The following is a 25247-nucleotide window of genomic DNA, read 5'->3' as shown; positions in this document are numbered from 1 at the left end:
TGTCTTTGGTTGGAGCATTTAATCCACTTACATTTAAATTAATTATTGATCTATATGTTCCTATTGAATTTTTTTTAATTGTTTGGGATTGATTCTGTAGGTCTTTTTTCTTCTCTTATATTTATTGACTATATAAGTCCCTTTAGCATTTGTTGTAAAGCTTGTTTGGGTATTGAATTCTCTTAACTTTTGTTTGGAAAAGCTTTTTATTTCTCCATTAATTTTGAATGAGATCCTTGCATGGTACAGTAAGTAATATTGGTTGTAGATTTTTCGCTTTCAGTACTTTGAACATATACTGCCATTCCCTTCTGGTCTGCAGAGTTTCTGCTGACAGATCAGCTGCTAAGCATATGGGGTTTCCCTTGTAAGTTACTTGTTGCTTCTCCCTTGCTGCTTTTAAATTTCTTTCTTTGTTACTTTTGTCAGTATGTGTCTTGGTGTGTTTCTCCTTGGATTTATCCTATTTGGGACTCTTTGTTCCTCTGGGAGTTGATTGACTATTTCCTTCTCCATTTGGGGACATTTTTCAATCATAATCTCTTCAAAAATTTTCTCACATCCTTTCTTCTTCTGGGATCCTTATAATTCCAATGTTGGTGCTTTTGATATTGTCCCAGATATCTCTGAGACTATCCTCAGTTCTTTTCATTCTTTTTACTTTATTTTGCTCTTCAGAAGTTATTTCCACTATTTTATCTTCCAGCTCACTGATTTATTCTTCTGCATCAGATATCTGCTATTGATTCATCCTAGAGTATTTTTAATGTCAATAATTGTGTTGTTTGTCTCTGTATATTTATTCTTTAATTCTTCTAGGTATTTTTAATTGATTCTTGCTTTTTCTCCATTTTGTTTTCAAGGTTTTTCATCATCTTTGCTATCATTATTCTGAATTATTTTTCAGGTGGTTTGCCTATTTCTTCTTCATTTATTTGGACTTTTGTGCTTCTAGTTTATTTCTTCACTTGTGTAGGATTTCTCTGATTTTCCCTTTTTTAAAACTTATTTTGTTTGAGGGCTCCTTTTCCCGGGCTTCAAGGAAAGTTGAATTCTTTCCTTGAAGAAGGTTGAATTTTTTCTTCCTTTTGGTTTCTGCCCTCCTAGGGTTGGCCCAGTGGTTTGTGTAAGCTCTGCATAGGGTGAGATTTTTGCTGAGTTTTTGTTGTTTGTCTGCTTTTCCTCTGATGGGCTGGGCTGATAGAGGTGGTAATCCTGTCTGCTGATGATTGGATTTGTACTTTGGTTTTGTTTGTTTTTTAGATGGAGTCCTGCACAGGGTGCTGCTGGTGGTTGGGGGATGCTGGTTCTTGTACTCAAGTGGTTTCCTTTGTGTGAGTTCTCACTATTTGATACTCCTTAGGGTTAGTTCTCTGGTAGTCTAGGGGCTTGGATTCGGTTCTCCCACTCCAAAGGCTCAGGGCTTGATTTCTGGTCAAGAATGGAGATTCCACAAGTGATTATGGCATTAAGTGAGATTAAAACAAATACCCATAAATGAGTAACCAAAGATGAACCCCAGGCAAAATGCAGTTACAAAATAAGGAAAATAATAATTAAAGTAATGGAATATACACATATACATATACACCCATGAGCAAAGTCAAAACAATCCAACAGAAATCAAATACAGTAGATAGATTGACCTGCCAAACAAAGGAAATTAAAAATTATATTTACCAGTTAAGAACAAAGCTAACTAGCTAAAGCACAAACTGGAAAACAAAACTAAAGAAAGGTGCCAAGAGTGAATAAAGCAATGAAAACAAAACTAACAAATATGTTGAGAGGAAAGGGAAGGAAGAAAGAATAGGTATGCAGAATTAAATAGAGGTAGATGAAGAATATTTATATACATTAAATATTAACTGCAAGGGGAAAAGAACAGTAGGAAAGGCAAACAAAGGAATAAATATAGAAAAAATACATAATAGGTTTAAAAAATCAAAGTGATAAAAAAGAGAACAGAAAAAAATGATAGAATAAAGAAAAAAATAGGGAGGGGGAATGAAAACTCAGAACTGCAAAGGCCTAATGTAGAGGCAGAGGTTTATGACAACAATAAAAAGTGTGATTGAATATACAAATATACATAAACACCTATAAATAAAATCAAAACAGTCCAACAAAAATAAAGTACAATTGATTGACCTGGCAAATAAAAGAAACCAAAAATTATATCTACTAGAATAAAACCACTTTGCTAAAGCACAAACTCAAAACCAAAATTAAAGCAAGGTGTCAATTGGGGAATAAAGCAATAAATATAAAACTAACAAATGTATTGAGAGGAAAGGGGAGAAAGAAAAGAAAGAAAGAATAGATATGCAAAGTTAAATAGAGGTAGATAAAGAAGATTTGTATATGTTAAAGAATAACTGCAAGGGGAAAATAAAAGTAGAAAAAGCAAAGGAGTAAAATAATCGAAAAATTATTAATAGGTTTAAAAATTAAATATAAAAAAATAATAAATAAGTAAAGGAAAATTCCACAGAGCTGCAAATGCCCAACATAGAGGCAGAGGTTTATAACAACAATAAAAAGTGTGACTGAGTCTTGAGTCACTGCTGTCAGAGTCCTTTCCCTCGCTGGGAGTCACAGTCCACCTCACTCCCTAGGATGCCCCCCAACACTGTGCTGATCTCTGGACCTGCTGTGGGGGCAGCTCAGATTCTAATCTGGTCCTACCCCTGTGTGTTCTTGCCTCCAACGTCCACAGCTATCAGAACTAGTGCCTTTTCTTTTGTGGGAGCACTCAATGTCCTCTTATATATTCCATAGACACAGTGTCTGCCTAGTTGACCATGTGGATTTAACCTGCAGCTTGTACAGCTTGTGGGAAGGTTTTGGGTCTTCTTCCTTAGCCACACTGCCCCTGGGTTTCACTTGTGGTTTTATTTCCACCTCTGCATGTGGGTCGTCCACTGGAGTTCGCTCCTGAGGCTGCCCTGGAGGGTTGGGTTTGCTCCTGTGAGGGCCAGGTGTGGAGGTGGTGCAGCTGCTTGGGTCACAGGGGTTCTGGCAGCACCAGGTACTCAGGGGGTTGGCAGCTAAGGAAGAAGGAAATACAGTGCCCTAAAGGGGCACGGCAACCAATATTGGCCAATACACTCCAGTATTCTTACCTGGATAACACCTCTCCCTGATGGAGAAAGCATGGCAGTTCATTGTCTGCAGGGTCAAAAAGAGTTGGACACGACCAAAGCAACCCTGCGTGCATAAACGCAGGACGTTTTTGCCTGTGGCACCTCGGCCCCAGTGAGAGCTGAGCTTGAAGGTGGTGAAGCTGCTTGACTTGCAGGGACCCTGGAGGTGCATGGTGTGCAGGGACACAGCCTGCCTCCACCGCTGGAGCTGTGGCCCTATAGCGTCTTTTTTTGAGCCTCTTGTAACTGGTGATTAGAAGGCCTCTTTGGCCAGTCTTTCTCCATAACTCTGCCCATTCAGGCACTTAGAGGACTCCCTTACCTGGGATCCTTCTCTGTTGTTCGGTGCTTCAGGCACGTAGAGGGTCCCTCTGGCTGGGATCCTACTCTGTAGATGGAAGCGTCAGGGACTTAAAGGGGCACCGTGGGTGGGGTCCTTCTTTGTAGTTTGGGGCATCAGTCACTTAAATAGCATCCTGGGGGGAGGGGTCCTACTCTGTAGTTCAGTGCATCAGGCATTTGATGGCCCAGCCTCTCTATTGCTCAGCTGCCAATTATGGCGTGTGGGGAGAGAGAGGCTATGGTGATGGCTCCACCCCCTACTCATGACTCAGCAGGATCCCCTTGCTTCCATGGCTGCCTGGCTTTCCTCCACCAGCATTTCCCACCACAATCTCTTTCCTCACATCCCCTCAATTCATCTCTCTGCAGTCAACATCAGCCCTCGCCCAGGGATTGCTCCACAATCCCTAAACTCAAACTCCCAGCCACTGCACCTTTCAGGGGGCCAGCATTCCTGTCTGGGATATGTATGGCTGTGCAAGGACTGTCTGATTCTCATTCCATTTACATTGCCACAGATCAACTGTTTCATTCACAGCCTTAAATGTTTCTCCTCTGATTCAGACAGTTGCCTTGATGTGGGGTGTGGACCCCTCCTTCAGTTCCCCCACCCACGGGGGCAGGTCCAGTCCTACTAACACTCCTGCTTTCCCCCTAGTTCCTTCATCCTACCAAATTTTGCATGATTCTATATTCTTTTCTGCTGGTCAATTATTCCTGTCTGCTCTCAGCTGGTGTTCTACATGCACTTCTGTTTCTGAAGATGTATTCCTGAAGTATCCATGAAAAGAGAGGTACTCTGTCCACCTACTCCTCCACCATCTTGTTCTCCTCCATGCTGTTTCTTATTGGGAAGTATGAGCAGAGTCATCAGTTGCCTCTGCAGATCATACATAGCACTTCTTATCTGTTCATCCTCCTTTAACCTCTTCTGGACCATCTATGTATTTAGTTCTGTGATCATGATGGGCCTCAGCTTCTCCTGAAAGACACCTATATTACCAAGGTTGAAAGCATTGAAAAGTATGAACTAGCATGACTTCCAACCCATTTCACTTGGTTTCAGCAGATGCTTGTGAGTTATGGTTGCTCTTTCCCACTTTACATCCATCTCCTGTCCCAGATGCTTGCCCTGTGGATTTAAACTCTAGAATCATATGCAAAGATAGTGACCCTAATGATATTTATTAACCAGCTCCTACAATTATGTAAATTCTTATTAAAAGCTCTTAAAATAAATATATACTTTTTTTTTTTTTAATTTTTCAACCTCTATGACTGAATACTAACTGATATAGGACATAATTATATTAAGAAACCCTTTTTTAAAACAAATTTTCATACTATCATAAGCCACTATAAGGTCTCCTGAATGACATCTATAAGGTGATAACTATGACCAACCTAGACAGCATATTAAAAAGCAGAGCCATTAATTTACTGACAAAGGTCCATATAGTCAAAGCTATGGTTTTTCCAGTAATCTTGTATGGATGTGAGAGCTGGGCCATAAAGAAGGCTGAGTACCAAAGAATTGATGTTTTTGAACTATGGTATTGGAGAAAACTCTTAAGAGCCCCTTGGGTTGCAAGGAGATCAAGCCAGTCCATCCTAAAGGAAATCAGTCCTGAATATGCATTGGAAGGACTGATGCTGAAGCTGAAATTCCAATATTTTGACCACCTGACACGAAGAACTGACTCATTTATAAAGACCCAGATGTTGGGAAAGATTGAAGGCACGAGGAGAAGGGGAAGACAGAGAATGAGATGGTTGGATGGCATCACCAACTCAATGGACGTGACTTTGAGAATGCTCTGGGAGTTGGTGATGGACAGAGAAGCCTGGTATGCTGCAGTCCATGCGGTTGCAAAGAGTTGGACATGACTGAGTGACTGAACTGAATTGAACTATAAGGTCAATTAAATTAGCTAACATTTAGTCTAACTTCAAAAGTAGGTACTGGCTGACATTTTCAGGTTGAGAAGGCTATGTAAGTTAACTTGACAATAAAACAATTTAATCACAGTTTAGTTACATATTTTATCACATATCACACATCTGATAGTTTCAGGCTAGGATATGTCAGGAAGACAACCCTGAAATGGAGAGAAGAAAAGGAAACAAACAAACAAACAGAAAATTGTACCAGGAAGGGACTTTCCTGGCCATTTAGTGTTTCAGTCTTCACCTTCCAATGTACCGAAGAAGAAAACAGAAGCAATATTGTGAAAAGTTCAATAAAGATTTTTTAAATGGTCCACATTAAAGAAAAAAAAAAGTTCCAGGAAGTGTTTGTTTCTAAGGGTGAAAAAGAATAATTGCAGAGCAGTCCTAAAGTGCCATGACTGAATTCAAGAGAATAATTTAATTCTTCTTCTAGGTATGTTCATTATACACTTCGATCTTATCCTGTGGTGTAAAATTCAATCTTACTCTAGAATTGTTTTTTGGGTTGTTTTTGTTTGTTTGTTTGTTTGTTTTTAAGAATTTAACGTGGGTTTTGGTGTCATGGCCCAAGTGGCAGAAAAGCAGCAGCAGTACACAGGGATGCATCCCCAGCCATCTCAGAATGGAGAGGTTTGCATTCTCTGTTCAATCATATGAGAGTGACATGCTTAGGTCAAGATCTGAATGCACTGCAAAATTGTTTTGACTGGTTTCTGTTTTGTTTTGTTTTGTTTTTCATAGTTGAGGCAGGTTTTCTACTTTCCTATCTCTTATCTGACTATGAACATAAGGAGTAATGTATTTAAACACATGGCCATTTTGTCTCCAGACTAACAACACTGAGGAACCACTCAAACTAATCCTTGGAAAAGTACAGAAACCTCTACATCATTTGGAGTCAAATTTCCCTCCTTTTGGCTCCAAATGATGTAGAATTTTCTGTACCATTACAAAGCAGAAAAGACATCCATTTCCAAACTTAGCATTTGAAATATCACCAATGTTGGCTTTGTGTAGAGAACCTTCAACACACAAACACCTGTGTTTGTCACCATTGAAAAGGCTCTGATTCACAGTCTCCCCAAAATAGAACAGAACTCTGAAACCAGGATTTTAAGCAATATTGAAAAGGTACATGATCTTTAATCCACAGAAGATTCAGAGAGTTAGCAAAGGTAGAATAACTGTCTAGAAAAATCAGAATATCTCAGTAGATTGACATTTATGTACTATTCTGTTATACATAAATTTGCAAGGAGCTAATTTTCATTTATTTAATGTTAGAAAGTATAACATTAATGTTAAGGAAATTTGAGGCTACATGAAATAATACTAAATGTCTGTTGGTTTTGTATAAAAACTTCATTTTCAATTTCTGGGATTTCATACATTTCTTTGTCAAAACATCTTCAATGTTGATAATGACTCCACTGAAACAAAATGAGTTTGAGACAAGATCTATTCCTTGAGAGATTCCCTCTGAATTTCTCAGAGAAGTATTATATAAGTTATTGCAGTAGATAGGGCCAATCACCTGAGGCATACTAAGAAGCAATGATGTATAAAACCCTATTCAATATCAAGTTTAAAGCAGGACTGAAGGTGAATTGATTAATGTGGATGTTAAGACAGATGAAATATAAAGTCTCATTGGTTTATTATGCAGAGGAAGCAAATTAGAGTTTGTCACACTTAAAGAAAGTATTTTTAAATGAATAAATTATTTAAAAGGAAATTTTGTCAATATTGTTTCTGGGGCTACAATATCAGCAATTTGTGTGTCCATATTGTGTGAATTTTTAGAAGGCAATAAAAAATAAAGAACTTATTTTTTTTTATTCTGTTGATTTTCTTTTAGTTAATTTAAAAACATTGGAATATATTTGATTTATAATGTAGTTTCAGGTGTAGAGCAAAGTGATTCTATTATATATGTGTGCATGTATATATATATAATTATGTAGTTATTATATTCTATTATAGGTTATTGCAAGATATTGAGTATAGTTACCTGTTCTATACACTAGGTCTTTGTTGGTTATCTATTTTATATATTTAGTAGTGTGTCTCATAGATGCCCAATTATGCAGTTGATTGTAATTGTGAACAAAGAAGAGATGTGTCTTTCTGTTAATTAACAAAGACTATTGGTACAGCTGATGAGAAGGAATAATGAATAAAATTTTATTACTTTTAGAATTGATGCTTACTATATTTATCTCTAGTCTATATGCTAGTCTCTAACTAGAAAGAAATGAATTTTCCTTTTAGAGACTTCTGATTTTTATACTTACCCACTTGTACTTATGTTACATAACAATGTTTTCTCATTTAGAGGCATTCAGAGCTTTACTACAAAAGACTAAAGGGTCATAACTCTCTGGTATGAAACAGAGAGAAAGAAATAAAGAGCAGGTGAAATGCACACACTTCCATCACTCTACTTGGACACTGAATTAACTATCAGATTCATGACCATGGAATTTCAGTCAGATTAAAGTCCTTAAGAGAGTAAACAGGTTTTACTGTGTTGATGGTATGTAATATATCTTCAAGATCTTATGTCAGATCTTTAAGACAAAGACATATAAAACTTCTAGATTTCCTTTAAACAATCTTTTACCCATTTATAAAATTCCTTCCAGACAAAAATTTTCATACTGCACAGGGGTGCCTCAACTTCTGGTGATGAATAGAATGGCCAACAATATATACTACCAAATAGTATGTGTTGCCTAAGTGAATGAATTAACAAGTTTTAATTTTCACAGTGAAACATCTTGTTTACAACATGGCTGACCTCTAGAGCATAGAGGTGCTTTTTCAGAAAGTAATGAAGAATTCCTGCCCTTCAGACTCTCACTAGAACTTCACTTAATTATTACCATAAAACCACTACCTTAAACTTGCTTAGATAGTTGATATTTTTCTAAGATAATTGTCTAAGCTGTTAACTACTTACTCCTTCACAATACTTCAGGCTTCTTTCCAGTGTTTCTTGATAATCAGAAAGCTACCATAACCACTTTATTTCCTTGTATAATTGCATTTAAGTTTTGTTCAAGGTGTCTACCAGAGGCTTATACAGGAAACAACCAACCATATGTGGAAGACTTTTCATATATTTTACAAAGTTGCTGCTGAGAATATATGTCATTATGTAATTTAATTGTGTAAGCATCCTTATGACACATGGGGAAGAAAGATGATTCTCTCAATGAACTGCTATCCTTTCTTTGTTTAGACAAGGTTAGGTTAACAGTCTAAAGCTATACACAACATACTTGTTTTGTTTGGACATAAAAAGTCTCCTAAAGTTTCCTTTAGTCAATCCTAAAGGAAATCAGACCTAAATATTCATTGGAAGGACTGATTGAAGCTGAAACTCCAATACTTTGGCCACCTGATGTGAAGAACTGACTCATTGGAGAGACCCCTATGCTGGGAAAGATTGAAGGCAGGAGGAGAAGGGAATGACAGAGGATGAGATAGTTGGATGGCGTCACTGACTCAATGGACATGAGTTTGAGCAAACTCTGGGAGTTGGCAATGGACAGCCAGGCTGGTGTGCTTCAGTTCATGGGGTTGCAAAATGTCGGACATGACTGAGGAACTGAATTGATTGATTTAAAAAGTCTTCAGTCCAATTCTGTGCTCAGTTCATTTTTATCACTGGGTTTGGGCTCATATGTTATATTTTTCTTTCCAGTCATCAAATGACTTTTAAATCAGAAAAATTTAATGATATTCAAACTGTGTCATTGGAGAAGACTCCTGAAAGTCTCTTGGACAGAAAGGAGATAAAACCAGTCAATATTAAAAGAAATCAACCTTGAATACTCTGAATATTGAAAGGAATGATGCTGATGTGGAAGCTCCAGTATTTTGATCATCTGATGAGAACAGCTGATTATTGGAAAAGTCCCTGATTCTGGGAAAGACTGAGGGCAGAAGAAGAAGAGATCATTAGAGGATGAGATGGCTGCGTGGCATCACTGATGCAATGGACATGAACTTGGGCAAACATTGGGAGATGGTGGACAGGAAGGCCTCTGTGCTACAGTTCATGGGGTTGTGAAGAGTCAGATATGACTGGGTGACTTGACAACAATAAGATTAAAAATATATGTTAAAAGTAGAATGGTAGAAACTGATGAAGAATAGATTATAAGAAATTAGTTTGTCTTGCTAAAATCATTGTTATTGATTCCAGTCTCTCACAACTGGCAGCAGAGGCCCCACAAGAATCCACATGTATCCATCTCCCTATTCTTCATAATCCTCTTGAAAACTCACTAATAAATATTTTAATTCTAAATTATTTTTTACTAATACTTAGGGAAATATTGTTTCTTTTCAAAAGCATCAAAAACATAAATGATACTTTTGAAAATCAACTTATTATTTCCCTAAGTATTAGTAAAAAATAATTTAGAATAAAAAAATTAATCTTTTGAATTGTGGTGTTGAAGAAGATTCTTGAGTATCCTGTGGACTGCAAGGAGATCAAACCAGTCAATCCTAAAGGAAATCAAACCTGACTATTCATTAGAAAGACTGATGCTGAATTGAAGCACCAATACTTTGGCTACCTGATGTAAAGAACTGACTCACTAGAAAAGACCCTGATGCTGGGAAAGATTGAAGGCAGGAGGAGAAGGGACAGCAGAGGATGAGATGGTTGGATGGCATCACTGACTGGAGGGACATGAGTTTGAGCAAGCACCAGAAATTTGGTGATGGACAGGGAAGCTGGGCGTGCTGCAGTCCATGGGGTTGAAAAGAGTTGGACACGACTGAGTGACTGAACTGAACTGAAGTTGCTTTTCATTCTTTTATGTCAACTTCCTTCAGAAGGTATCTATACCATCTGTTCTACTCTCATATACACTATGTACATTTTTACAAATATTGTTTAAATATCTAAATAAACCTTTATTTATTTTTTGTTTATTTTTTTCATTTATTTTTATTAGTTGGAGGCTAATTACTTTACAATATTGTAGTGTTTTTTGCCATACATTGACATGGTCAACCACTTGTAAAAAAATGAAACTACAACACTTTCTAACACCATACACAAAAATAAACTCAAAATGGATTAAAGATCTAAATGTAAGACCAGAAACTATAAAACTCCTAGAGGAAAACATAGATAAAACACTCTCCGACATAAATCACAGCAAGATCCTCTATGACCCACATCCCAGAATATTGGAAATAAAAGCAAAAATAAACAAATGGGACCTAATTAAACTTAGAAGCTTTTGCACAACAAAGGAAACTATAAGCAAGGTGAAAAGACAGCCTTCAGAATGGGAGAAAATAATAGCAAATAAAGAAACAGACAAAGGATTAATCTCAAAAATATACAAGCAACTCCTACAGCTCAATTCCAGAAAAACAAATGACCCAGTCAAAAAATGGGCCAAAGATCTAAACAGACATTTCTCCAAAGAAGACATACAGATGGCTAAATAAACTTTTAAAATGTCAGGACAAGCACAGTTTTGTCTTCCTCAGAGAAGCACTTATATAAAGTGCTTTCCAGCCACATCATAAATAGATGTTTATTAGTGAGTGTGCAAATTAACCCATGAAATTACTAGGCCTCCACCTCATAACTATCTCTTTGTGACCAAATGTTTTTCTCTTTCAGGAAAGTGAGAAGAATCTTTGTCAGTGGAACATGGAATCAAATCCATTTTCTTTCTACAATGTCCCCATTGTTATAAAACAAACTGTTCAGATTACTCCTGAATGTCAACTCTGGATTTCATGTGAATAAAAACTACTCCAAAATGAATGAACAATTCTTTTATCACTTCAAGAACTTCTAGGTTTATTCACTTAAACCTTCACTTCTAGGTTTATTCACTTCAGATAGACTAGAGGTACAGTAACAGTATAAAGTAAATGTGAATAAAAATGATATATTTGTTTTAGTATCAAAGTTTCCAATAACATTAAAAGCAAAAGGAATAGGCTTGAAATAAAAATGTGGGTGGAGATGAGACACTTTTGGGAAACAAGATGAGGCTGTTACAAAAATTGGAAAATTTCACTTCCTGCATCAACCATGCAAACTGCCCTCTTCCCCCTAATCTATTAATTTTCATGTTTCCATCTCCCATAGCACATTTTTTTCCAGTTATTCAGAGTTAAAAGTATGACATTATTTTTTATTTTTCTCACCCTTTTTCCCTTGTCAGGTATTCAGGAATTGACTAGGAGATGATTTCAGTGAAATGTCTCTGGTGACTAACCTTCCCACTGAATAAAATGCAGGCTGCCCAGCATGGAGTTAAGACCCTTCCCGGCTTAGACTAATCTGACCTTCTTAGCTTTCCTGCTCACTACTCTTTTATAAAATTTGCTTTCCAAGACCTTTAAAAGTTGGAATTTATCATTACATCCTAAATAAATTCTTAAGCCAAGTCTGTTTTTACTTTATACTGTATGTGATGTGAGTCCTTTAGTTTTCCCTGTATTTCATTTCTCAGATTTAGTTACATAGACTCTCTTGAATAACTGCGGCACTTTATTCATTAATTCATTGTTCCTTTCTGCATCTCTTTAACCATGTATGTGGCATACAAAGGATAGACTTAAAATATTTCAGGAAGTCAGAGGGTTATAACAGAACCTGTGTTTTCTTCTGGCTTTATTCGTACATTTAATTTGTATATAATTGATTTTTCTTCAAAATGAGACTAGTCATTTGAAATAAATGGTCATCTTTTGATCTTTTCCTATGTTTCACACAGTTCTTAGAACAAATATTTATTTGCTTGAATTATTTTTTTCATTGAAATAAAAACATAAAGCTGATTTTTAAATTAATTAATTAATTTTAATTGGAGGCTAATTACTTTACAATATTGCAATGGTTTTTGCCATACATTCACATGAATCAGCCGTGGGTGTACATCAGTTCCCCATCCTGAACCTCCCTCCCACCTCCCTCCTCATCTCATCCCTCAGGGTCATCCCAGAGCACCAGCCCTGAGCGCTTTGTCTCATGCATCAAACCTGGACTGGCGATCTACTCTACATATGGTAATACATGTTTCAATGCTATTCTCTCAAATCATCCCACCCTTGCTTTCTCCCACAGAGTCCAAAAGTCTGTTCTTTGTCTCTGTGTCTCCTTTGCTATCTTGCATATAGGGTCATTGTTACCATCTTTCTAAATTCCATATATATATGTGTTAATATACTGTATTGATGTTTTTCTTTTTGACTTACTTCACTCTGTATAATAAGCTCCAGTTTCATCCACCTCATTAGAACTGATTCAAATACTTTCTTTTTAATAGCTGAATAATATTCCATTGTGTACATGCACTGCAGCTTTCTTACCCATTCTCCTGCCAATGGACATCTAGGTTGCTCCCATGTCCTAGCTATTGTAAACAGTGCTGTGATGAACACTGGGGTACATGTGTCTCTTTCAGTTCTGGTTTCCTCAGTGTGTATGCCCAGCAGTGGGATTGCTAGGTCATATGGCAGTTCTATTTCCAGTTTTTTAAAGGAATCTCCACACTATTCTCCATTGTGGCTGTACTAGTTTGCATTCCCACCAACAGTGTAAGATGGTCTCCTTTTCTCCACACCCTCTCCAGCATTTATTGTTTGTAGAATTTTTGATAGCAGCCATTCTGACCAGCATGAAATGGTACCTCATTGTGGTTTTTATTTGCATGATTTTATCTCTATTGAATTTCTTGAAAATGAAAGTCTATGAAATAACTAGTATAAGACAGAAGATAGAGTGATTTCTAGGCTAGAAACATTCATGATCTAAACTACCAAAAAAAAAAAAAATAGTCTCTGTTGATAGATACTGCAAGGGAAGAGCTATAATGGACAGCAGAAAGATAGATCTTATTTTTATAATGTGCTCATTAAAACATCTGTTTGGATGAATTTCAGCCATATGAAATTAGTAGAGCTCCCAGGGAAGTTATCATTCCAAAGGCAGAGGGTCCACTTTGATTATCCTTCACATCTTTAGAGAAAACTATATTAATTCTCCATCAGGGAACCGACAGTTATTCAAATGGTCATAGTTGAGTAGGAGATATTTTGCTAAACCAGTTAGCTTCCTCCTCTGTATGATCTTAGAAAAGCAAAGCCATTGTTGATTGACGCTAATGATCTACTACAGAATGTAAAGCAGTAACTAATGTATGATCATATAATCCTAGGTTTGGAAAATTTCATGCTGAATTAGCATTTTTTCCCTCAGATAGTCTATGCAAAGTAAGATCTGTGTTGTTTGAAAAGTGTTTCAAAATAAGGGTTTTTCAAAGTTATGTCTGTGGTGGTTCTAGTGCTTAAACATTCTCTCAGCATGGAAATTCTCACTATTAATAAAAACAGGTTTATTGTACTTTTATTTTTTTAATCACTCCAAATAAATAATTTTTGTAATATTTCTTCATATACATTGAAGAATAATATTCAGTTATTTCACTATGCTTTCTTTTTTCAAGTGAAGCCATTCTACTTCTTTAAAATTTTCATCAGAGATACTATGATTCTATTACTGAGAATATATAATCATGATTTTTCTACCTTCTCTGCACATTCCAGACTCTTCATTGCTGAATAGACCACAAGTATTCAGAGCAATCAAGAAGTGTTTGACCAAGCCAAGAACATATTTGTTCCTGATCTTAAAATTCTTTCTAACAAACCTAAGTTCTAGTAATAACTCTGTAGCTCCAAACTGGAAAACATCAGCAGTGGCCACAAGGCTGGAAAAGGTCAGTTTTCATTCCAATCCCAAAGAAGGGAGCTGCCAAATAATTTCAAACTACCATACAATTGTGCTCATTTCACATGCTACAAGGTTATGCTCAAAATCCTTCAAGTTAGGCTTCAGTACTACGTGAACCAAGAACTTTCAGAATAGGCTGGGTTTAAAAAAGGCAGAGGAACCAGAGATCAAATTGCCAACATTTGTTGTATCATTGAGAAAGCAAAGGGATTCTAGAAAAACATCTACTTATGCTTCACTGACTGCTGAAGCTTTTGACTGTGTGGATCACAATGAAATGTGGAAAATTCTTAAAGGAATGGGAATATCAAACCACCTTACCTGCCTCCAGAGAAACCTTTGTGTGGGTCAGGAAGCAATAGTGAGAAACAGACATGGAACAACAGACTGATTCAAAATTGGGAAAGGAGTATGTCAAAGCTGTGTATTGTCACCCTGTTTATTTAACTTATATGCAGAGTATATCATGAGAAATGCTGGGCTAGATAAATCACAAGCTGTAACCAAGATTGCTGGGAGAAATATCAGTGACCTCAGATATGAAGATGATGCCACTCTATTGGCAGAAAGTGAAGAGGACCACCGCTTGAGAAACCTATATGCAGGTCGGAAGCAACAGTTAGAACTGGACGTAGAACAACAGACTGGTTCCAAATAGGAAAAGGAGTATGTCAAGGCTGTATATTGTCACCCTGCTTATTTAACTTATATGCAGAGTACATCATGAGAAAAGCTGGGTTGGAAGAAGCACAAGCTGGAATCAAGATTGCCAAGAGAAATATTAATAACCTCAGATATGCAAATGACACCATGCTCATGGCAGAAAGTGAGGAGGAACTAAAAAGCCTCTTGATGAAAGTGAAAGAGGAGAGTGAAAAAGTTGTCTTAAAGCTCAACATTCAGAAAACTACCATCATGGCATCTGGTCCCTTCACTTCATGGGAAATAGATGGGGAGACAGTAGAAACAGTGTAAGACTTTATTTTTTGGGCTCCAAAATCACTGCAGATGGTGACTGCAGCCATGAAATTAAAAGATGCTTACTCCTTGGAAGGAAAGTGATGACCAACCTAGATAGCATATTCAAAAGCAGAGACATTATGCCAACAAAGGTCCGTCTAGTCAAGGCTATGATTTTTCCAGTGGTCACGTATGGATGTGAGAGTTGGACTATAAAGAGGGCTGAGTGCCGAAAAATTGATGTTTTTGACCTGTGGTGTTGGAGAAGACTCTTGAGAGTCCCTTGGACTGCAAGGAGATCCAACCAGTCCATCCTAAAGGAGATCAGTCCCGGGTGTTCATTGGAAGGACTGATGCTGAAGCTGAAACTCCAATACTTTGGCCACCTCATGCGAAGAGTTGAGTCACTGGAAAATACCCTGATGTTGGGAGGGATTGGGAGCAGGAAGAGAAGGGGACGACAGAGAATGAGATGGCTGGATGGCATCTCCCACTCGATGGACATGAGTCTGAGTAAACTCCGGGAGTTGGTGATGGACAGGGAGGCCTGGCATGCTGTGATTCATGGGGTCGCAAAGAGTCGGACACGACTGAGCGACTGAACTGAACTGAACTGAACTGAAGAGGAACTAAAGAGCCTCTTGATGAAGGTGATAGATGAGAGTGAGAAATATGGCTTGAATCTCAATATTCAGTAAACTAAGATCATGGCATCCAGTCCTATCACTTACTGGTCAAATAGAAGAGGAAACGTGGAAACAGTGACAGATTTCTTTTCTTGGACTCCAAAATCACTGTGGATAGTGACAGAACCCATGAAATTAAAATATGCTTGCTCCTTGGAAGGAAAGCTATGACAAACCTAGACAGCATATTACAAAACAGAGACAACACTTTGCCAACAAAGGTCCATATAGTCATAGCTATTGTTTTCCCAGTAGTCATGTATGTATGTCAGTGTTGAAACTTAAAGAAGGCTGAGTGACAAAGAATTGATGCTTTCAAATTGTAATACTAGAGAAGTCACTTGAGAGTCCCTTTTGAACAGCAAGGAGATCAAATCAGTCAATCCTAAAGGAAATAAACCCTGAATATTCATTGAAGAACTAATGCTGAAGCTGAAGCTTTAATACTTTGGCCACCTGATGAGAAGAGGTGACTCACTGGAAAAGACCTTGATTCTGGGAAAGATTGAGGGCAAAACAAGAAGGGGGTGGCAGAGGATGAGATGGTTAAATAGCATCACCAAAATGGACATGAATTTCAGCAAACTCTTTGAGATAGTGGTGGACAGAGAAGTGTTACTAGAGTGGTGGAATGGAGTGCTACTGTCCATGGGGTCACAAAGAGTTGGAAATGACATAGCAACTGAACAATAGCAACAACACATCTCCCAACTTGGATTTCTTAGTCGTGCATGGTCTGATGTAGTGACTGGGGAACAGAAAACTTCTGTGAAATCCTAATAGAAAATATATTTCACCCTGATAAGATGGTGAAGGTCATATTCAAAACTGTTCTTTGCCATTTTTCATGCATAGGGCTTGATACATAGTAAATATTGAACAAATATTTCTTATTAATATAAAATTGTAGAGACTCATCTCAATGCTACTGCTATTTAAAGATAAAAATGTAATTTAAGAGGAAGAAATGCATAGAGAAATCCTTAATAAAAATAGAAAATTTACCCTTTTTATTAAATGCAGTGTGTTTTGGGGAAAACTATGATTTCCATTGAGAAAAATAATAACATAAATGGATAGGACTTGAATAAAAGTGGAGTTGCTGTGTATTAGTTTAAATTTAAGATAAAGATTTTTGTTAATGTTCTACATAATCCTTATTTTTTGTCATGAGATGTGTTAGTAATTTTGTTTATAAAACTTCCCTCCTGTTTTTTGTAAGTGATTCTCCACCAGTTTCAAGACCTTTCTAATTTATGCCTTCCTAAATACTGTATACATTTATAAAATCTATTTTAGAGTGTGTTTTTCATGTGGCCATACTCAGCATTAATTCAGCTTGCTTAAAAATACTGGGCAACAAAATACCTCCACTGAATGCACTCGGAATGGCCATTGTGCCACTATTACAGATCTCCAGATATATCTTTTCATCCAGTTGACCCTCTCACACATTTATTGCAGGGGGGCATCACATAAATTTTATCTTATTTAGTGGAAATGTCTACTTGAATAAAAAGCAATGAAAATGAAACATAAGACAGGCAAGAAAATAAGAAGCTGCAAATACCAGATTATATGAGTTGTAGTACACTCTCTGTCTCCTGGGTCAGTCAGAAAAGTAACTAGAGGCAAGATGGCTATTTTGTATCAATATCAGAAGGCAGTTTGTAAAAGAGGGAGAAGTCTATTTGCTTTATATTGCATTTTAGAAACTGAAATAGTAAAATTCTCAATCATGAGATAATCAGAAAAGTTGTAAATTTGAAGGTTCAGGAAACATTCAATATAATGTCACTCATGACTCCACATAGTAGTTTTTGTTTGCCTTGTATTATGGAAAATGCACAAGAGTTAGACAAAGCGTACATCATAATGGATAATCCTTGCATGTAAAATCCAAGTTTAGTAACAACCAAAGATGGTCAGTATTCAATAACCTTTATCAGGCTACAAGAAGTAGTTGTTACAAATCAAACTGAAAATATTTCTTCAGTCACATACAGGACATTATAATTACCAATATATCCACACTGGCCAAATCACTATTGCTGAGAATACTGCCCTTTTAAATGAACTCACCAACTGATAAAGTTCTTATCACAAGTCATCAAAATATTGACTAATAGATACAGTTAAGCAAAGTTCATCAGACAAGGAGGTGCTTTTCAGTATTCATTGAAATTGAATGAAATTTAGGTAAAAGAATATAAAATAAAAGAATAACAATTTTAAAAAATGAAATAAAATCAATTAAGTCTTCTACTAAATCAAAATTCAACTCTAATTCTAAAAGAAAAAAAGAAGCCTGGTTATCTGAAGCAGAAACTTTTCTTTACTAAGACGAAATAGATGAACTTACAAAATACAGTAGCCTTGTTTAATCACAGCAGGACAAATGAGGATATTCTCTCAGAACTCTTCTTAATTATATTTTCTGAAAAAGAAAATTGAAATAAATAAAATTAAAGGCTGAACTTTAAAACAGGAAAATAAAACAACTTTAAGGAAACTGAGATTGTGTAATGGAAAGATTCCGCTTGTACAAATTGTAAGTCTTTATAATAGGGAATGTTCTGAATGCCATTTGTACCAATATTCAGATCATGTGAAAGAATTTATATCACTTTCCAAACAGTCTCAAAATGTGTAAATACTTTACTATATTAAGCAGAGTCAGTTGGATTTTTATTTTGTAATAAAAAGTTCAAAACGAGCTCTTCCAGTGTAAGACATAAGAAGTCTGTTTATATAATTTGTGTGCTGCTGAATAACTAAGACACTGAGCTATAGCCCCAAAGACAGAGGACAAACTAAAAGATAAGATGAGAATATCTGGCTGCAGTTTGATACAGCTGTTTCATAACAGTAATTGGAAATTGATAGAATGTCTTAAATATATTGAGGATAAATGAAAAGGTGAGGCACTTAAAGGACAAGCAAGAGAATACTGCGTGAATCTAAGCAACTTTCACTTTGGTATCTTTATATATTCAAGCAGCACATCAAGAGGAAATATTCGCCAGCCACATAATTCAGTCTCTGTATCCCCAGGTACAACACAGTAATGAGTATCCTACCACTTATTTGTTATAGGGTCCACTCCAATAGAAGGCAAAGATGATTTTAATATGTGTTCCCTCAAAAGATGTATTTAAGAATGTTTACAGCAGTATTATTGAGAATAGACAAAATCTGGAAACAACTGGACTCAGTAATAGAATAAACAAAGTGTGAAATGTTTATGAAAAAATATTGAAGCTTTTGTTTGGCTGAAAGGGCTAAGAATGCCAACTGTCCATATAGTGAAGTGTCTTCAGTCAGTCTTTTAAGATCTCTCTGTATTTACTTATTTATTTTTAGAAAGAAAGATCATCAGATAGTATTTTTTCTTAATCAGGTAGTATTTTTAATAAACTGCAGTCAAAGAGGCTATTGTTGATCTTTCCAAGGAGTGCATAGAGTAACATTGTAGCTTTAGATAAAATATGTCATTTTCATATCAGCATTGTATCTATTTATAGAATCACTGTGCAGTGGAGAGGTATGAGCAGAGGTTGTGTAATACTTCCCTAAGAGCATGCCAACGGAATTATAATTTGGTTTATGGAAGTCAACTGCTTCCACTGGAAATACATTGTAACCACACATGGTAGAAACACCAAATTCAAACTCTGTATAACAAAGAGAATGTTAGAAAATTAGAGAAATAACAAGAACAGGAATAAAACTGTTTCCACAATAGAATAGTGTATAGACCAAGGAGTATTTCCTTCAACCTGCATTTTTCAATACAATTCTAAAAAGAAGCCACTGTGATTATATACACTTACACTAATTTTCTTATACATTGTGCATTTTCAAATACTTCTAAATAAAATGTGTTAGCAATCAAATATTCACGAACAATCACAAATGGCATCGTTATAAATTAAAGAACAGTATCCTTCTTTTTTCCCAAAATAGTCCAATTACTGTCATTAGCTTTAATTATGGCTAACATTAGATATGTTTAAATTAAATTGAATAACTTGAAATTTTTCCATGTTTCAAATAACCATTTATACAGATAATCTAAATGAAATTGAGACATTAAGATCTGAGTTCCAAATACAGAATATTGTGAAATATCAATGGATCTATTAGTACAATGAAAAAAATAAAAGAAATGCTAGCAAACCGTAGAAAAGTTATGTTGTCATTAATTGCATAAGCAAGATAAGTATTACACATTCTGCTTCTTTACCATTTTGGGTTTCCCTTGTGGCTCAACTGGTAAAGAATCCACCTGCAGTGTGGGAGACCTGAGTTCGATCCCTGGGTTGGGAAGATCCCCTGGAGAAGGGAAAGGCTACCCACTCCAGTATTCTGGCCTGGAGAATTGCATGGACTGTATAGTCCATGGGGTCGCAAAGAGTCAGACACGACTGAGCAACTTTTACTTCACGTCACTTGTTTCACCATTTTAGGTTTTCCAGCTGGTCTTCCATTTTCATAGATCAGTTCAGTTCAGTTGCTCAGTTGCGTCCGACTCTTTGCGACCCCATGGACTGCAGCACGCCAGGTCTCCCTGTCCATCATCAACTCCCGGAGTTTACTCAAACTCATGTCCACTGAGTCAGTGATGCCTTCCAACCATCTCATCCTCTGTAATCCCCTTCTCCCACCTTCAATCTTTCCCAGCATCAGGGTCTTTTCCAATGAGTCAGCTCTTCGCATCAGGTGGCCAAAGTATTGGACTTTCAGTTTCAACATCAGTCCTTCCAATGGACACCCAGGACTGATCTCCTTTGGGATGGACTGGTTGGATCTCTTTGCACTCCAAGGGACTCTCAAGAGTCTTCTCCAACACCACAGTTCAAAAGCACTGATTCTTCAACACTCAGTTTTCTTTATAGTACAACTCTCACATCCATACATGATAGTGGAAAAACCATAGCTTTGACTAGATGGACCTTTGTTGGCAAAGTAATGTCTTTGCTTTTTCATAGACACCTGGCCAAAATTTACTTCTTTCTGTGTCATATGGAAAGAGGGACAATAAAGAGAAAAGAGAAATGAAAGGGAGGGAGAAAAGAGGGAAAGAGAGTGAAAAGGAGAAAAAAACAAACAAACAAACAAAGCTCACATAAAGAGATGGACCTGGGGAAAGGAGAGGTTGAGACTAAACTCTGGTCACCAGCATGGTTCTTATATATCTGAGCATTTTGTGAAGTGGTATGAAAAATACCTTTGATGGTGACTGAAGAACATCCTGAGATATAACTAAGAGAATAAAAAATTGAATAGATAAGCTTATTCTTGAAATAAATTGTCTAGGCAGAAGTGGGGCAATGTCAAGATTTAATCAACAGATGGTACATAATGATTAGACAGGAGATTTGCCTTCGAAACCACTCCCTGTGACTGTTGCAGATGCTTTAGGAGGGAGGGAGAATGTAAGTTAGAGATGAAATTATTGTTTCACTGAAAACATAGACTCATTGCTTTCTCAGATCAAGCCTAGCACATCTCAGGGTATCTACTCATTGCAAACATTTATATTTTATATTTTTAGTATAAGTGTTTGATCCCAAATAGTTGATGTGCATATTTATTATGACCAACTTTCAATAAATGGGATAAATTGCTCTGTCAGGGTAGAAAGATCAATATACATCACTCTATTTGGATTTACAAAGAAATAGTAAGTTTAATAAACTAAAGGTTTGATACTCAAAATATAATATTGATCTTAGAACACCTATCAAAACATGTGCTTCTAAAGCAGAGACAGAGATCCAAACTGATACATCCATCAACTTTTCTATAATTCTCTTTTTATTTTTTATTTGATCTTCTTGAACTACCTACCTACTTATCTAATCTAGCATGTATGTATACATGTATGCATATTCATACAATTAAAAAATCTCTCACTGGTGTTAGTGCAATGGCTTTATTTAATATATTTTATGGTAGTTTGTACTATTTGCTTTTTGTTTACTGCAGCATAAAAATATTGCTGAATTCTTATTTAAATTTGGAAGGTGCTTTAATTCTGATATGAATCATTATGTAAGTATGTTTACATTCAGAAAACTAAGATCATGGCATCCAATCCCATCACTTCATGGCAAATAAATGAGGAAACAGTGGAAACAGTGACTGACTTTACTTTTCTGGGCTCCAAAATCACTGCAGATGGTGATTGCAGCCATGAAATTAAAAGACACTTACTCTTTGGAAGGAAAGTTATGACCAACTTAGACAACATATTAAAAAACAGAGACATTACATTGCCAACAAAGGCCCATCTAGTCAAGACTATGGTTTTTCCAGTGGTCATGTATGGATGTGAGAGTTGGACTATAAAGAGGGCTGAGCACCGAATAATTGATGCTTTTGAACTGTGGTGTTGGAGAAGACTCTTGAGAGTCCCTTGGACTGCAAGGAGATCCAACCAGTCCATCCTAAAGGAGATCAGTCCTGGGTGTTCATTGGAAGGACTGATGCTGAAGCTGAAACTCCAATACTTTGGCCACCTCATGCAAAGAGCAGACTTATTTGTAAAGACCCCGATGCTGGGAAAGATTGAAAGCAGGAGGAAAAGGGGACGACAGAAGATGAGATGGTTGGATGGCATCACCGTCTCAATGGACATGGGTTTGGACAGACTCTGGGAGTTGGTGATGGACAGGGAGGCCTGGCGTGCTGCAGTCCGTGGGGTCACAAAGGATCGGACATGACTGAGTGACTGAACTGAACTGAACTGAATGAGTAATTAATAATCCAAAGGTAAATATTAACTTAAACTTAAATCAGAAATTACTGTATAATGATCCATTCATCTTATCACAAGAATTGCTAATTTTTAGTGTGAAAATTTGGTCAGTACCAAAATTGCATGCTGTGTTAAAGTTTCTGCTTCTTTCCAATATAGGTTATATATTATAACATATCAAATTATTTTATTGTTTTCCCTAGATATTACAAATGCAATAAAATTTATGATAAGTTTATTAGAATGCAGTGTTTTCAATAGGTTTATTTTATTATAACAGAAAAGTGGAAGACTTTACACAAAAATGAAGAGAAAATTATTTAAAAAATCAAAAATACCTTTAAATAACAAGAATTAAATGACCAAAAAGGAAAAAAGAGAGAGAACCTCAGAGCTATTCTCTTTAGCAGAATGTAATATGAATCATCATCGATGGATGGAATACTACATTATCCCCCACCTCCATGTCTGCAATGATTAGTGACTTTCAAGGAAAACTATCAATATTGGGGGAAAAAATCCTGAAAAAAAAACCTTCAAGTCAAATGGGTTCTCTTAAAAATCTCAAAATGCAGACATATTTTCAAATATTCATCTAAGAGCCACTTTTACAGAACAATTATCCATTTCATTTGACTCCAAAAAATAGCTCAGATTTTGGGTATTTGTTATATTTCATTTTTTTCAAATGAATAGAATTTGGAACATTTCCTACTCAAATGAATAGAAAAAAGAACATTCGAGTTCCTTTATGCAAAGAACCTTGTAGTTCTAATTTCTTCATATATAAAATCTCTGAATCAGTAATTGAGAATGAACAAAATCAATTATGGTCAGTGGGTAAACATGAATAAAGTGAAATGGACAGTTACAGTATTAGGTACTAAAGATTAAAATCTAATTTGAAAAGATCAGTAACTATTTTTGTTGAACAGACATAAAATGAAAATAACAGACGATATGTTCTTGAACATATAATATGCATAATTTGGTTTTTGACAGGGCAACTCTGTACAGAAGATCATCCAAAATATTTTACAAGTTATAATGGAAATTTTCTCCATTTGGCAAAGATCATAGTAAAACTTGATATTATGAAAGTGTTTATGTAGACTCCATACACTGTTTTATGTGTATGAAGTATGTTTTAAGTACTATGACACATAGTTTAAGGAATGCTATATAAAAAAGAATATTTATTGTAATGAATTACTTGCAATAAAGTATATTTATTATAATGAATTATTCTTTTTAAAGCAAATGCTAAATGTTACTCAATTTAGTTATAACTCATACTATAAACACTACATAACAAAGAATTTGATCATTTGAAGTTTGACTGTTTTTTTAATTAACTTATTTTTTACTGAAGGATAATTGCTTTTATGTAAAAACATTTCTGAGAATTTTTTCAGGAGATATAGCAATATGGTACAATTTTTTTTAATTCTTAAAATTCTGAATCTATGGGGGAAAATGATGGCTAAGTGGACACCATAGCTACCACAAAATACACAGAAAGCCTAAGAGATTTCAGTATAATTTTTATTTCAGAAGAAGGTAATCAAAAGAAAATTTTGAAGAATTATACACTTCCTTCTTTGGCTGTCCAGTCTGGAAGTATGAATATTTAAAAAAAAAAAAAAACACAGCAAACATTTCTTTGAACATCCCTGACTTTCCCTTATAAGTTTGAAGATCTTAGTAACTTTCCTTGGCTTCAATTAAATTTTGGATGGCTTGAATATTTGCCAGTCATAAACACTAAAGTATTGCAAATAATCCTTGGGTAAGTTAAATTGAAGCCTGCGTGCATGCTCAACCATTCAGTCAGGTTGGACTCTTTGTGACCCTGTGAACTGTAGCCCACCAGGCTCCTCTGTCCATGGAATTTCCCTGGCAAGAATACTGGGGTGGGTTGCCATTTCCTCTTCCAGGGGGTCTTCCCGGTCCAGGGATAAAGCCATGTCTCCTGTGGCTCCTGCACCAGCAGGCAAAATCTTTACCACTGAGCCACCTGGGAATCCCAAATGGATGTCTGTACACTACTAAAAACTGAAAGCTATCATACGATGCTTCATATAAATCTCTTGATAGCAAAGGCCATGAAAGGTGGTGCACCTTCCAAAATATCTAATTTTAAATTCATGTGCCAACTCTGTATGCTGTTCCAAGTAAAACCAGCATGTTAGAGCAGGACAAATGTTGACTTGTGACAAACCAGAGGGTAAATATTGTAGGTTGCATGCTGCATATTGTCTCTGTTATGTTGCATATCCCATGTGTGTATATTTACAATTCTTTAAAAACATTAAAAAAAAAAAAATTCTTAGCTTCTGGGCCATACAAAATAGGCCATAGTTTACCAGTTTATGCTTCAGAGTTTTGCTAATACACTTGTCATTAGCCATATATAAATTTAAATTTAAGCAAAAATTAAATCATATTAAGAATTATCATATTCTCAATAATTCCAAGTTTCAATAGCCACATGTGGCTAGCAGCAACTGTAATGACCACTGCAGGGAAAAAGCAGGTCAAGAAAGTTCTACTGGACAGTACTGATTTAGAGAAGGAAAAAAAACGCAAAAACTTAGTGCACACGTGTGTGTGTG

General features: G+C 36.1%; 1 protein-coding gene across 1 annotated transcript in view; it reads right to left on the bottom strand.

Moving 5' to 3' along the window:
- Window positions 1–25247, bottom strand: part of MARCHF1 (membrane associated ring-CH-type finger 1) — a 1121888-nt gene that overhangs the window by 745134 nt on the left and 351507 nt on the right. The window contains exon 3 of the mRNA XM_043870936.1: window positions 18232–18306. The gene's annotated coding sequence lies outside the window, so the exon portion shown is untranslated. The remainder of the gene's footprint in view (window positions 1–18231; window positions 18307–25247) is intronic.

The sequence above is a fragment of the Cervus elaphus genome, chromosome 17, assembly GCF_910594005.1.
Source record: "Cervus elaphus chromosome 17, mCerEla1.1, whole genome shotgun sequence".
Lineage (NCBI taxonomy): Eukaryota > Metazoa > Chordata > Mammalia > Artiodactyla > Cervidae > Cervus > Cervus elaphus.
This window is presented reverse-complemented; position numbering and strand designations above follow the sequence as displayed.